At 43.4% G+C, this 15,245-nt stretch overlaps 1 long non-coding RNA gene across 1 annotated transcript; it reads right to left on the reverse strand.

The window, feature by feature from the left end:
* Positions 1-13,726: 13,726 nt before the first annotated feature.
* Positions 13,727-14,720, reverse strand: LOC138853368 (uncharacterized). Its single transcript, XR_011392560.1, has 2 exons — positions 14,408-14,720; positions 13,727-14,363 (listed from the first exon to the last, which is right to left on the reverse strand). It is a non-coding gene; the product is annotated as an uncharacterized lncRNA (long non-coding RNA).
* Between the last annotated feature and the right edge of the window lie 525 nt (positions 14,721-15,245).

Genomic DNA, 15,245 nt, shown 5'->3' on the forward strand with positions numbered 1-15,245 from the left:
CCGATTAGTGACTTGGTCAATCTCTGCACTCTGGGACACTGTGTGCTAATGTACTCTGTACTACCCCCACACACTCTGCATTATTACACATTGTTAAAGAATACTTTCTGCACTCTAACACTCACTCAACACTCTTTAACAATGTGTAATAATGTGCATTGCACTCATTCACTTGACTTCGCATTATAAAAAGAAAAACAAACTATCATAGTACATTTGAGGGGGACGTTGAGAGCTGTGAACCCCAAACACAGCATTTGAGGGGGACGTTGAGAGCTGTGAACCCCAAACACAGCATTTGAGGGGGACGTTGAGAGCTGTGAACCCCAAACACAGCATTTGAGGGGGACGTTGAGAGGTGTGAACCCCAAACACAGCATTTGAGGGGGACATTGAGAGCTGTGAACCCCAAACACAGCATTTGAGGGGGACGTTGAGAGCTGTGAACCCCAAACACAGCATTTGAGGGGGACGTTGAGAGGTGTGAACCCCAAACACAGCATTTGAGGGGGACATTGAGAGCTGTGAACCCCAAACACAGCATTTGAGGGGGACATTGAGAGCTGTGAACCCCAAACACAGCATTTGAGGGGGACATTGAGAGCTGTGAACCCCAAACACAGCATTTGAGGGACGTTGAGAGGTGTGAACCCCAAACACAGCATTTGAGGGGGACGTTGAGAGCTGTGAACCCCAAACACAGCATTTGAGGGGGACGTTGAGAGCTGTGAACCCCAAACACAGCATTTCCTCAAAGAGGAACTTAACTCTTCAAATGTAGCCTCACCATGGAACATTACCCATATATGATATTAGAACAAATGTTTTAATATCATTATGTACAGACAGATGTGATTACAGAGAGGGACACACAGAATCTGTGCTTTGTAAATACATCCACCCGGCTAGACTCGTACCGTCCGGTTACACCACCATGGAGAGGCCAATTATTTTAAATTTTATCCTTCTATTTATATATCATAGTATTTAATTCCTTAATTTAAATTGTATGTATGTATGTATGTATATATATATATATATATATATATATATATATATATATATATATATATATATATATATATATATATATATATATATATATATATATATATATATATATATATATATATGAGAGAGTGGGTGAGATGTTATCAACAAATTTTGTTGAAAATAAGAAAAAGTTTTGGAGTGAGATTAACAAGTTAAGAAAGCCTAGAGAACAAATTGATTTGTCAGTTAAAAATAGGAGAGGAGAGTTATTAAATGGAGAGTTAGAGGTATTGGGAAGATGGAAGGAATATTTTGAGGAATTGTTAAATGTTGATGAAGATAGGGAAGCTGTGATTTCGTGTATAGGGCAAGGAGGAATAACATCTTGTAGGAGTGAGGAAGAGCCAGTTGTGAGTGTGGGGGAAGTTCGTGAGGCAGTAGGTAAAATGAAAGGGGGTAAGGCAGCCGGGATTGATGGGATAAAGATAGAAATGTTAAAAGCAGGTGGGGATATAGTTTTGGAGTGGTTGGTGCAATTATTTAATAAATGTATGGAAGAGGGTAAGGTACCTAGGGATTGGCAGAGAGCATGCATAGTTCCTTTGTATAAAGGCAAAGGGGATAAAAGAGAGTGCAAAAATTATAGGGGGATAAGTCTGTTGAGTGTACCTGGTAAAGTGTATGGTAGAGTTATAATTGAAAGAATTAAGAGTAAGACGGAGAATAGGATAGCAGATGAACAAGGAGGCTTTAGGAAAGGTAGGGGGTGTGTGGACCAGGTGTTTACAGTGAAACATATAAGTGAACAGTATTTAGATAAGGCTAAAGAGGTCTTTGTGGCATTTATGGATTTGGAAAAGGCGTATGACAGGGTGGATAGGGGGGCAATGTGGCAGATGTTGCAAGTGTATGGTGTAGGAGGTAGGTTACTGAAAGCAGTGAAGAGTTTTTACGAGGATAGTGAGGCTCAAGTTAGAGTATGTAGGAAAGAGGGAAATTTTTTCCCAGTAAAAGTAGGCCTTAGACAAGGATGTGTGATGTCACCGTGGTTGTTTAATATATTTATAGATGGGGTTGTAAGAGAAGTAAATGCGAGGGTCTTGGCAAGAGGCGTGGAGTTAAAAGATAAAGAATCACACACAAAGTGGGAGTTGTCACAGCTGCTCTTTGCTGATGACACTGTGCTCTTGGGAGATTCTGAAGAGAAGTTGCAGAGATTGGTGGATGAATTTGGTAGGGTGTGCAAAAGAAGAAAATTAAAGGTGAATACAGGAAAGAGTAAGGTTATGAGGATAACAAAAAGATTAGGTGATGAAAGATTGAATATCAGATTGGAGGGAGAGAGTATGGAGGAGGTGAACGTATTCAGATATTTGGGAGTGGACGTGTCAGCGGATGGGTCTATGAAAGATGAGGTGAATCATAGAATTGATGAGGGAAAAAGAGTGAGTGGTGCACTTAGGAGTCTGTGGAGACAAAGAACTTTGTCCTTGGAGGCAAAGAGGGGAATGTATGAGAGTATAGTTTTACCAACGCTCTTATATGGGTGTGAAGCGTGGGTGATGAATGTTGCAGCGAGGAGAAGGCTGGAGGCAGTGGAGATGTCATGTCTGAGGGCAATGTGTGGTGTGAATATAATGCAGAGAATTAGTAGTTTGGAAGTTAGGAGGAGGTGCGGGATTACCAAAACTGTTGTCCAGAGGGCTGAGGAAGGGTTATTGAGGTGGTTCGGACATGTAGAGAGAATGGAGCGAAACAGAATGACTTCAAGAGTGTATCAGTCTGTAGTGGAAGGAAGGCGGGGTAGGGGTCGGCCTAGGAAGGGTTGGAGGGAGGGGGTAAAGGAGGTTTTGTGTGCGAGGGGCTTGGACTTCCAGCAGGCATGCGTGAGCGTGTTTGATAGGAGTGAATGGAGACAAATGGTTTTTAATACTTGACGTGCTGTTGGAGTGTGAGCAAAGTAACATTTATGAAGGGATTCAGGGAAACCGGCAGGCCGGACTTGAGTTCTGGAGATGGGAAGTACAGTGCCTGCACTCTGAAGGAGGGGTGTTAATGTTGCAGTTTAAAAACTGTAGTGTAAAGCACCCTTCTGGCAAGACAGTGATGGAGTGAATGATGGTGAAAGTTTTTCTTTTTCGGGCCACCCTGCCTTGGTGGGAATCGGCCGGTGTGATAATAATAAATATATATATATATATATATATATATATATATATATATATATATATATATATATATATATATATATATATATATATATATATATATATATATATATATATATTGTGTGTGTGTGTGTGTGTTTGTTTGTATATGAGCGAAGCATTTATGGTGTTTCTATGTATAACAGAGTGATGTATGTATTTATGGTGAGATCTTTGTCTAGTGTTTCTATGTATAACAGTGTGATGTATGTATTTATGGTGTGATCTTTGTCTAGTGTTTCTATGTATAACAGTGTGATGTATGTATTTATGGTGTGATCTTTGTCTAGTGTTTCTATGTATAACAGAGTGATGTATGTATTTATGGTGAGATCTTTGTCTAGTGTTTCTATGTATAACAGTGTGATGTATGTATTTATGGTGAGATCTTTGTCTAGTGTTTCTATGTATAACAGTGTGATGTATGTATTTATGGTGAGATCTTTGTCTAGTGTTTCTATGTATAACAGTGTGATGTATGTATTTATGGTATGATCTTTGTCTAGTGTTTCTATGTATAACAGTGTGATGTATGTATTTATGGTGTGATCTTTGTCTAGTGTTTCTATGTATAACAGTGTGATGTATGTATTTATGGTATGATCTTTGTCTAGTGTTTCTATGCACAACGATACATAAAACTGTAATGATACATATAAGGTTCAAATGTACCTTATTTGTATCATTACAGTTTTAGGCATCGTGACACAGTGCTGACATAATCATGACACAGCAGTGTTGACACAGTCATGACACAGCAGCACTGACACAATCATGACATAGCAGTGCTGACAGTCATGCCAAAACAGTACTGACACCGCTATGACACAGCAGTGCCGACATAGTCATGACACAACAGTGCTGACAGTCATGCCACAACAGTGCTGACAGTCATGACACAACAGTGCTGACACAGTCATGACACAACAGTGCTGTCAGTCATGACACAACAGTGCTGACACAGTCATGACACAACAGTGCTGACACAGTCATGACACAACAGTGCTGACAGTCATGACACAACAGTGCTGACACAGTCATGACACAACAGTGCTGACACAGTCATGACACAACAGTGCTGACACAGTCATGACACAACAGTGCTGACACAGTCATGACACAACAGTGCTGACACAGTCATGACACAACAGTGCTGACACAGTCATGACACAACAGTGCTGACACAGTCATGACACAACAGTGCTGACACAGTCATGACACAACAGTGCTGACAGTCATGACACAACAGTGCTGACACAGTCATGACACAACAGTGCTGACACAGTCATGACAACAGTGCTGACACCATGCTGACAGTCATGACCTAGCAGTACTGATAGTCATGACATAGCAGTACTGATAGTCATGACATAGCAGTACTGATAGTCATGACTTAGCAGTACTGATAGTCATGACACAGCAGTGCTAACAGTCATGACATAGCAGTGCTAACAGTCATGACACAGCAGTGCTAACAGTCATGACATAGCAGTGCTAACAGTCATGACACAGCATTACTGACACAGTCATGACCTAGCAGTACTGATAGTCATGACATAGCAGTACTGATAGTCATGACATAGCAGTACTGATAGTCATAACATAGCAGTACTGATAGTCATGACTTAGCAGTACTGATAGTCATGACACAGCAGTGCTAACAGTCATGACATAGCAGTGCTAACAGTCATGACATAGCAGTGCTAACAGTCATGACATAGCAGTACTGACAGTCATGACACAGCAGTGCTGACTTAGTCATAACAGCAGTTGTGCTGGTTGTCAAACTGTCACAGCTTCATGGCTCAGTCAAGTTGTCAAATATCAATATTCAGTCATCAAACGTGAACTAAAGCTTATTATTTATGCTTGAGTCAATATTTTTCAAAGTTCTGCAAATTTCCTTACGAAGTATCCTTAAATCAAATATATTTAATATTAGACGTAAACTTCTGTATTTCATCTCACGTTGGTTTTCAGAAGAATGACAGAACTGATGAACTGACCAAGTTATATGCCTTCAGAGAAGGTTGTCAGTTAGCAGTTTGAGAACAATAATACGAAAAGAACTTAAAATGATCTTTACTGACTTAAGACTGAGGGAGACTGACACCAGTCAGTCTATATGTCATCATTCTATCATGCAGGAGAAGCCACATGTCTATGGTGCATCCAACTAAATAAGCAGACTCTTGGATGTCACTACTTCCCGGCTCCGGCTGTCACTACTTCCCGGCTCCGGCTGGGTTACAGGTATCTTTGGCAGATTAAATCACCACCACCAGATGTAGACCAAACGAAATGTAATCTTTGCCAGATAGACGAATGTCAAACCTTGCGTCTTCATGTACTGGAATGATAGAAAATTAATGAATTCAGAAATGTCTCACTCGGAAAATGTCAAATACCTTGACTTTGCTTACTGCAAATAAAGCATTATCATTTTTGTTTGTGCGTGCGTGTGTGTGTGTGTGTGTGTGTGTGTGTGTGTGTGTGTGTGTGTGTGTGTGTGTGTACTCACCTAGTTGTACTCACCTAGTTGAGGTTGCGGGGGTCGAGTCCGAGCTCCTGGCCCCGCCTCTTCACTGATCGCTACTAGGTCACTCTCCCTGAGCCGTGAGCTTTATCATACCTCTGTGTGTGTGTGTGTGTGTGTGTGTGTGTGTGTGTGTGTGTGTGTGTGTGTGTGTGTGTGTGCGCTCACCTAGTTGTGGTTGCAGGGGTCGACACATAGCTCCTGGCCCCGCCCTTTCACTGGTCGCTACTGGGTCACTCTAACTGAACCATGAACTTTATCATACCTCTGCTTAAAGCTCTGCTACATCACTTCCCAAACTATCCCACTTCCTGACTACTCTGTGGCTGAAGAAATACTTCCTAACATGCCTGTGATTCATCTGTGTCTTCAACATTCAACTGTGTTCCCTTGTTGCTGTGTCCCATCTCTGGAACATTCTGTCTCTGTCCACCTCGTTAATTCCTGTCAGTATTTTATATGTCGTTATGGTGTTACTAAAACCCACACCATGGTATGGTGTTACTACCACCCACACCATGGGTATGGTGTTACTACCACCCACACCATGGTATGGTGTTACTACCACCCACACCATGGGTATGGTGTTACTACCACCCACACCATGGTATGGTGTTACTACCACCCACACCATGGGTATGGTGTTACTACCACCCACACCATGGTATGGTGTTACTACCACCCACACCATGGTATGGTGTTACTACCACCCACACCATGGTATGGTGTTACTACCACCCACACCATGGTATGGTGTTACTACCACCCACACCATGGGTATGGTGTTACTACCACCCACACCATGGGTATGGTGTTACTACCACCCACACCATGGTATGGTGTTACTACCACCCACACCTTGGTATGGTGTTACTACCACCCACACCATGGGTATGGTGTTACTACCACCCACACCATGGGTATGGTGTTACTACCACCCACACCTTGGTATGGTGTTACTACCACCCACACCATGGGTATGGTGTTACTACCACCCACACCATGGTATGGTGTTACTACCACTCACACCATGGGTATGGTGTTGCTACCACCCACACCATGGGTATGGTGTTACTACCACCCACACCTTGGGTATGGTGTTTCTACCACCCACACCTTGGGTATGGTGTTACTACCACCCACACCATGGGTATGGTGTTACTACCACCCACACCATGGGTATGGTGTTACTACCACCCACACCTTGGGTATGGTGTTACTACCACCCACACCATGGGTATGGTGTTACTACCACCCACACCATGGGTATGGTGTTACTACCACCCACACCATGGGTATGGTGTTACTACCACCCACACCTTGGGTATGGTGTTACTACCACCCACACCTTGGGTATGGTGTTACTACCACCCACACCATGGGTATGGTGTTACTACCACCCACACCATGGGTATGGTGTTACTACCACCCACACCATGGGTATGGTGTTACTACCACCCACACCTTGGGTATGGTGTTACTACCACCCACACCTTGGGTATGGTGTTACTACCACCCACACCTTGGGTATGGTGTTACTACCACCCACACCATGGGTATGGTGTTACTACCACCCACACCTTGGGTATGGTGTTACTACCACCCACACCTTGGGTATGGTGTTACTACCACCCACACCTTGGGTATGGTGTTACTACCACCCACACCTTGGGTATGGTGTTACTACCACCCACACCTTGGGTATGGTGTTACTACCACCCACACCTTGGGTATGGTGTTACTACCACCCACACCTTGGGTATGGTGTTACTACCACCCACACCTTGGGTATGGTGTTACTACCACCCACACCATGGGTATGGTGTTACTACCACCCACACCATGGGTATGGTGTTACTACCACCCACACCATGGGTATGGTGTTACTACCACCCACACCATGGGTATGGTGTTACTACCACCCACACCTTGGGTATGGTGTTACTACCACCCACACCATGGGTATGGTGTTACTACCACCCACACCATGGGTATGGTGTTACTACCACCCACACCATGGGTATGGTGTTACTACCACCCACACCTTGGGTATGGTGTTACTACCACCCACACCTTGGGTATGGTGTTACTACCACCCACACCATGGGTATGGTGTTACTACCACCCACACCATGGGTATGGTGTTACTACCACCCACACCATGGGTATGGTGTTACTACCACCCACACCATGGGTATGGTGTTACTACCACCCACACCATGGGTATGGTATGGTGTTACTACCACCCACACCATGGGTATGGTGTTACTACCACCCACACCATGGGTATGGTGTTACTACCACCCACACCTTGGGTATGGTGTTACTACCACCCACACCATGGGTATGGTGTTACTACCACCCACACCTTGGGTATGGTGTTACTACCACCCACACCATGGGTATGGTGTTACTACCACCCACACCTTGGGTATGGTGTTACTACCACCCACACCTTGGGTATGGTGTTACTACCACCCACACCTTGGGTATGGTGTTACTACCACCCACACCTTGGGTATGGTGTTACTACCACCCACACCTTGGGTATGGTGTTACTACCACCCACACCATGGGTATGGTGTTACTACCACCCACACCTTGGGTATGGTGTTACTACCACCCACACCTTGGGTATGGTGTTACTACCACCCACACCATGGGTATGGTGTTACTACCACCCACACCTTGGGTATGGTGTTACTACCACCCACACCATGGGTATGGTGTTACTACCACCCACACCATGGGTATGGTGTTACTACCACCCACACCTTGGGTATGGTGTTACTACCACCCACACCTTGGGTATGGTGTTACTACCACCCACACCTTGGGTATGGTGTTACTACCACCCACACCATGGGTATGGTGTTACTACCACCCACACCATGGGTATGGTGTTACTACCACCCACACCATGGGTATGGTGTTACTACCACCCACACCATGGGTATGGTGTTACTACCACCCACACCATGGGTATGGTGTTACTACCACCCACACCATGGGTATGGTGTTACTACCACCCACACCTTGGGTATGGTGTTACTACCACCCACACCATGGGTATGGTGTTACTACCACCCACACCATGGGTATGGTGTTACTACCACCCACACCATGGGTATGGTGTTACTACCACCCACACCATGGGTATGGTGTTACTACCACCCACACCATGGGTATGGTGTTACTACCACCCACACCATGGGTATGGTGTTACTACCACCCACACCATGGGTATGGTGTTACTACCACCCACACCATGGGTATGGTGTTACTACCACCCACACCATGGGTATGGTGTTACTACCACCCACACCATGGGTATGGTGTTACTACCACCCTACCACCCACACCATGGGTATGGTGTTACTACCACCCACACCATGGGTATGGTGTTACTACCACCCACACCATGGGTATGGTGTTACTACCACCCACACCTTGGTATGGTGTTACTACCACCCACACCATGGGTATGGTGTTACTACCACCCACACCATGGTATGGTGTTACTACCACCCACACCATGGGTATGGTGTTGCTACCACCCACACCATGGGTATGGTGTTACTACCACCCACACCTTGGGTATGGTGTTTCTACCACCCACACCTTGGGTATGGTGTTACTACCACCCACACCATGGGTATGGTGTTACTACCACCCACACCATGGTATGGTGTTACTACCACCCACACCTTGGGTATGGTGTTACTACCACCCACACCATGGGTATGGTGTTACTACCACCCACACCATGGGTATGGTGTTACTACCACCCACACCATGGGTATGGTGTTACTACCACCCACACCTTGGGTATGGTGTTACTACCACCCACATGGGTATGGTGTTACTACCACCCACACCATGGGTATGGTGTTACTACCACCCACACCATGGGTATGGTGTTACTACCACCCACACCATGGGTATGGTGTTACTACCACCCACACCTTGGGTATGGTGTTACTACCACCCACACCTTGGGTATGGTGTTACTACCACCCACACCTTGGGTATGGTGTTACTACCACCCACACCATGGGTATGGTGTTACTACCACCCACACCTTGGGTATGGTGTTACTACCACCCACACCTTGGGTATGGTGTTACTACCACCCACACCTTGGGTATGGTGTTACTACCACCCACACCTTGGGTATGGTGTTACTACCACCCACACCATGGGTATGGTGTTACTACCACCCACACCATGGGTATTGTGTTACTACCACCCACACCATGGGTATGGTGTTACTACCACCCACACCATGGGTATGGTGTTACTACCACCCACACCATGGGTATGGTGTTACTACCACCCACACCATGGGTATGGTGTTACTACCACCCACACCATGGGTATGGTGTTACTACCACCCACACCATGGGTATGGTGTTACTACCACCCACACCATGGGTATGGTGTTACTACCACCCACACCATGGGTATGGTGTTACTACCACCCACACCTTGGGTGGAAAGGGATCAAGGCCATTTCGTCTGTAACCTTTCATTTACAAATATTTATGAAAGAACAAAATGGTCACACATCTTCGGAAATGGCACAAGTCCCAGACATATATATATGTGTGCGCATAACTACCCCACGGACCGTATATGTGTGTGTGAGCATAATAACTACCCCAAGGACCATATATGTGTGTGTGAGCATAATAACTACCCCAAGGACCGTATATGTGTGTGTGAGCATAATAACTACCCCAAGGACCGTATATGTGTGTGTGAGCATAATAACTACCCCAAGGACCGTATATGTGTGTGTGAGCATAATAACTACCCCAAGGACCGTAGCAGATATAAATCTGTTGTGCCTCAGCAAACTGAGGGGCCCTAAACCTTTGTGCCTAAGAATTCCACGGACTTCACGATGATATCTTTCATCTGTAATGAATTTGGACATAAACGTCAAGAATGTGCCAAGAGGAAGCGTGAGAATATCGGGAAGTGTTTCACTGAAGCTAATATTAACGCAGCTTTTAGTGAAGGTACTCTTAATGGAATGAATGTTTCGCCAATTCTTAGAGATACTGGATGTTCCTGTATTGTTATCTCTAGTAAGCTTTTCCCTAACTTAGATTCTTCACGGTATAAAATTATTAAATTAAATTAAATTATGTTAGCTTTCCTCACAAATTGGAAGAACTATGAGAGTTTCTATGGTAATAATGCCGATTTACTCAGTCCCATTTGCTAGGGTTGCAGTGGATAGAGTTGGTCGTATCACTTCTGGTTCATCAGGAGGTCATAAATACATCTTGACTATGACTGGCATTGCGTCTAGCTTCCCAGAAGCGGTACGTCAGTAGAAGTTGCAGAAAAGTGACTATTTTTTCACGGGTAGGTATACCCAGGGAAATTCTTTCTGATCAAGGAACACAATTTACTTCTGAATTAATGGATCAAGTTTATCAACTTGTGGGTGTTAAACCTCCGTTACATCCAAATTGTAACGGAAGAGTGGAATGACAACATGCTATCCTAAAGTCAATATTAAAGAAACTTTGTTTCCTTAAGCCAACTGACTGGTAAAGTTATCTACCATGTGCTCTTTGTAATGCGTGAGATTCCAAGTGATTCACTTGGATATTCCCCTTTCGAATTGCTTTATGGGAGACAAGCTCGTGAACCTCTATTTATCTTGAATGAACTGTGGTCCAAAGATATTAAACCTGAAGTTCAAAGCACTTATCAGTTCTTTTTAGATCTGAGAGAAAGATTAGAAGAAACCGCTGATTTAGTTGTCAAGAACTTGAATATTTCCATGGAAACATACAAGACCTATATTGACCAAAAGAGTCAAGCGTAAATTTAATATTGGCGATGAAGTTTTAGTTCTTTTACCAGATAAATCCAACAAATTGTTAATTTCCTGGAGCGGACCGAATAAAATAGTAAAGTTCTGTAATAAGGTAGATTATCTCTTGGATGTCAAGGGTAAAGAACGAATGTAACATGTCAATATTTTGGAACTGTTCCACCGTAGAGAAGTTATTCTTCGTTGAAACTCCTTCGATGAAGATATTTTGTCTAACAGTCTTGATTCTCGTGAATGTAAAGTTTGTATTATAGATCACTAGTCTCGCACAGAATCGAAGGAACTACTAGATATCTTAACTGTTGATTCTCCAACTAATAACTCAAACATCAAAATCAAGAGTGAACTATCTACTAAACAAAAGCCTCAAGTAAATGCCATAGTAAATACCTTTTCTGACATATTCACAGAGATCCCAGGACTTACCACTACCGTTGTACACAAGATTCAATTGTCAGCTCATGAACCAGTAAGACGGAAAATCTATCCTGTTGCGGTTCACTTACGGAAAACATTTGATAACGAAGTTGACAAACTCTTAAAGTTAAATATCATTGAACCTTCTAAATCAGCTTTCTGTTCAGCAGTTGTCATGGTTAAGAAATCAGACAATTCTTACCGACTGGCTCAAGATTTTCGTTATTAAATGTTATCACTAAATGGGACGTTGAACCCATGTCAGTAATCGATCATGACTTGTATGAATTCCATGACTGTAAATTTTTCTCTGAATTAGACATCTCACAAGCGTACCATCAAGTGTCATTACACCCAGACTCTAAACGGCTTTCCCTACTCATAAAGGACTAATGCAATATCGCACAGTGCCTTACGGCTTGGTCACCGCGTGTGCCACGTATATCCGGCTTATGAGAATATTCCTTTCTGACCTCAAGAATGTTTCAGTGTATTTCGATAATATTTACATCATGATTTATGTCTGGGAGGATCATCTTACTACACTGTCGCTGGTTTTAAAAAGACTAAGAGCTCATTGCCTTACAATCAAACCACAGAAGTGTTTTCTTGGCTATTTCAAAGTACAATACCTCGGGTTTATTATTTCTGACAGTAATTTATCACCTCTTCCTAACAAGACGAAAGCAGTTCTAGAAAGCTCCTTCCTAACTACAAAACAAAATTGCTAAGAAGTTTCCTTGGGTCAGTAAATTTCAAAAGAGAATTTTTGTACATAATTTAAAAGGTCTGACTTCCATTCTCACAGACTATTTAAAAAGTATGTAAAGGAACCTCTTGTTTGTTCTGAAGAGGCTGTAGAAAGCTTCGAACAAAGTAAAGAATACTTTCCAATCCTCCTGTTCTAAAATTACCAGTTATTAATAAAGTCTTTTGTCTCCAAACGGATGCCTTCCATTCAGGACTCGGGGCTGTTCCACTACAGTATTATGATGAGATTCACTTCCCTATATCTTCCACCAGTAAGAAGCTTCTGCGAGGGAAGAAAACTACTCCACTGTGGAGAAGGAATGTTATGCATTGGTATGGGGTGTAAGTGGGTTCAACTACTACTTATATGGAAAACCCTTTGTGCTTGAAACAGATCGCAAGCCACTGATGTACCTGGAAAACTTCAAAGGTTCAAGTAGCCGACTCTTAAGATGGGCTATCCAGTCTTATAAGTTTAAAGTTGTTCATATATATATATATGACTCGGAAAACCACTTCTCAGATTGGCTGAACCGAGGGTGTACATAGTACTTTTCCCTCTGTAACTTAACATACTGCTTCCGACTATAAGTTTAGGAAAGGGGATATTTTGAGGAAAAAAAACTTAAAAAAGTGGGAGGTATGGTTGTTCAGACACCCAGGAACCACTAGCGTGTTACCGCCCACTCTTCCATCTAGTGGGCAGAGGCTAAACTTCAGTTCCTAGCGTCTGAGTTGCTTTAATTTCTATTCCTGGTAGTATTAACCTTACCTGGTGTGGGTTGAAGTTTGAAGAATAACTTCACCTCCACTCTTCTCATGATCAGGTACGGTGATCTACAAGGAGTATTTCTGTTCATTGATACTAATTTACCTGGTTACAAGTCATGACATTGAAGTAGAATACCAGCCTTTGTCTTTCTTCATTGTCATACTTATTTAACACTTATATAACCAGTGTTTTCTTTATTATCAGCTCTGCTGCTGACCTGGTCAACCAGGGTAGACGCTAGTTAATTGGAGCAAGATCCCTGTCTACAGGACGTAGTGGGACATTACGACTCCTCACCTCTAAAATCTGAATTGTGGTGATACAACCAAGTAGTGACAGGATTTTCAGAACATGGGACGAACACCGCCACCCAGGATAACCAACACCATTTCTTCTAAAACATCATCAGAAGACCATCCTGGGCATAAGATTCTCATGTCCCAACATCCTACTGGAACCACAGCGGCCAATATTTATTTTATTTATTTTTAATTAAAATCCTTAGAAAAACATAATTATTATCCATCAAGTTATTCATTTGTTATTTTTCCTTTCTTTTGTTCAATAGGAAGGCGTTCCCCTGACACTGGTAGCACAGAAGACCAGTACAGACACACAGAAGAACAAATATAGTTCAGTAACAGAGAAGACCAGTACAGTAACAGAGAAGACCAGTACAGTAACACAGAAGAATGAGTACAGTAACAGAGACGACCAGTACAGAAAATTAAAACAAAAGAACGGTAGAGTGCAGTACAGAAATGCAGTACAGTAGCAAAGAAAAAATGTACAGCAACAGAGATGAACAATAAGGTTTATGCAGTACGGGGATACCTTTCTGGGATCACGGGGATACCTTTCTGGGATCACGGGGATACCTTTCTGGGATCACGCATGATTATAATTACATCAGCCTTACATTCACTGCCTCTGCTGCTGCCTCTATATTAAACTGAAGAAGCCTACTGTGTAGGCGAAACGTTTTTGATTGAAGACACCTAACTGTTGGGTCTCACTCCAGCAACACCCACGGTATTGTCCCGGCCCGGGTCTTTTCCAGATGACCTACGTTATGTTAGAGTACCAGACATGTGTACCCAGGAGACCTGTCATCTTCACATCGCTCAACGACTCTCAAACATATATTACTGCCATTTCTAGTTGTTGCAATGTTATCTCTGTTGTGTTAATCAAAAATAAGAACAATATTTTTATTAATGTTATTTTTATTAATGTTAACTCCGGTGAATGAACAAAATAAGAACACTACCGTGGCTCCTATGAGAGTGGCTGGATTGGAAATAATACCACCCTGGTAGACGCTTTTGAATCCAAATTAGCAAATCTTGAATTATAATAACATTAATAATTTGCGACCACTGTCAGCCTCAGAGTTATCTCTGAGTTACCAGACCTTGCCACGTGGAGGCCAGTGGTTCGTCTTTAAGGTCCGCCCCCCCCCCTCGCCTTCCCCAGGTTCATGTGTCCAGGAATCCATCCGTGGGCCCCCGGATGTCTACCCTTCCTCACTTCCCTAAGGTCAGCCTCGCCTCTCTCTCTCTGCCTTCCAGCCTCAGCCTTCCCTAGGGTTATGTATCCAGGAATTCATCCGTCCGCCGCCGGATGTTTCCCCTTTCTCACTTTCCCAAGGTCAGCCTCACCAACCTGTATTCATGCCTACCCCAGGTTCATGTATCCAGGAAACCATCCGTCTAC

The sequence above is a fragment of the Cherax quadricarinatus genome, chromosome 29 (genome assembly GCF_038502225.1).
Source record: "Cherax quadricarinatus isolate ZL_2023a chromosome 29, ASM3850222v1, whole genome shotgun sequence".
NCBI classification, from domain to species: domain Eukaryota; kingdom Metazoa; phylum Arthropoda; class Malacostraca; order Decapoda; family Parastacidae; genus Cherax; species Cherax quadricarinatus.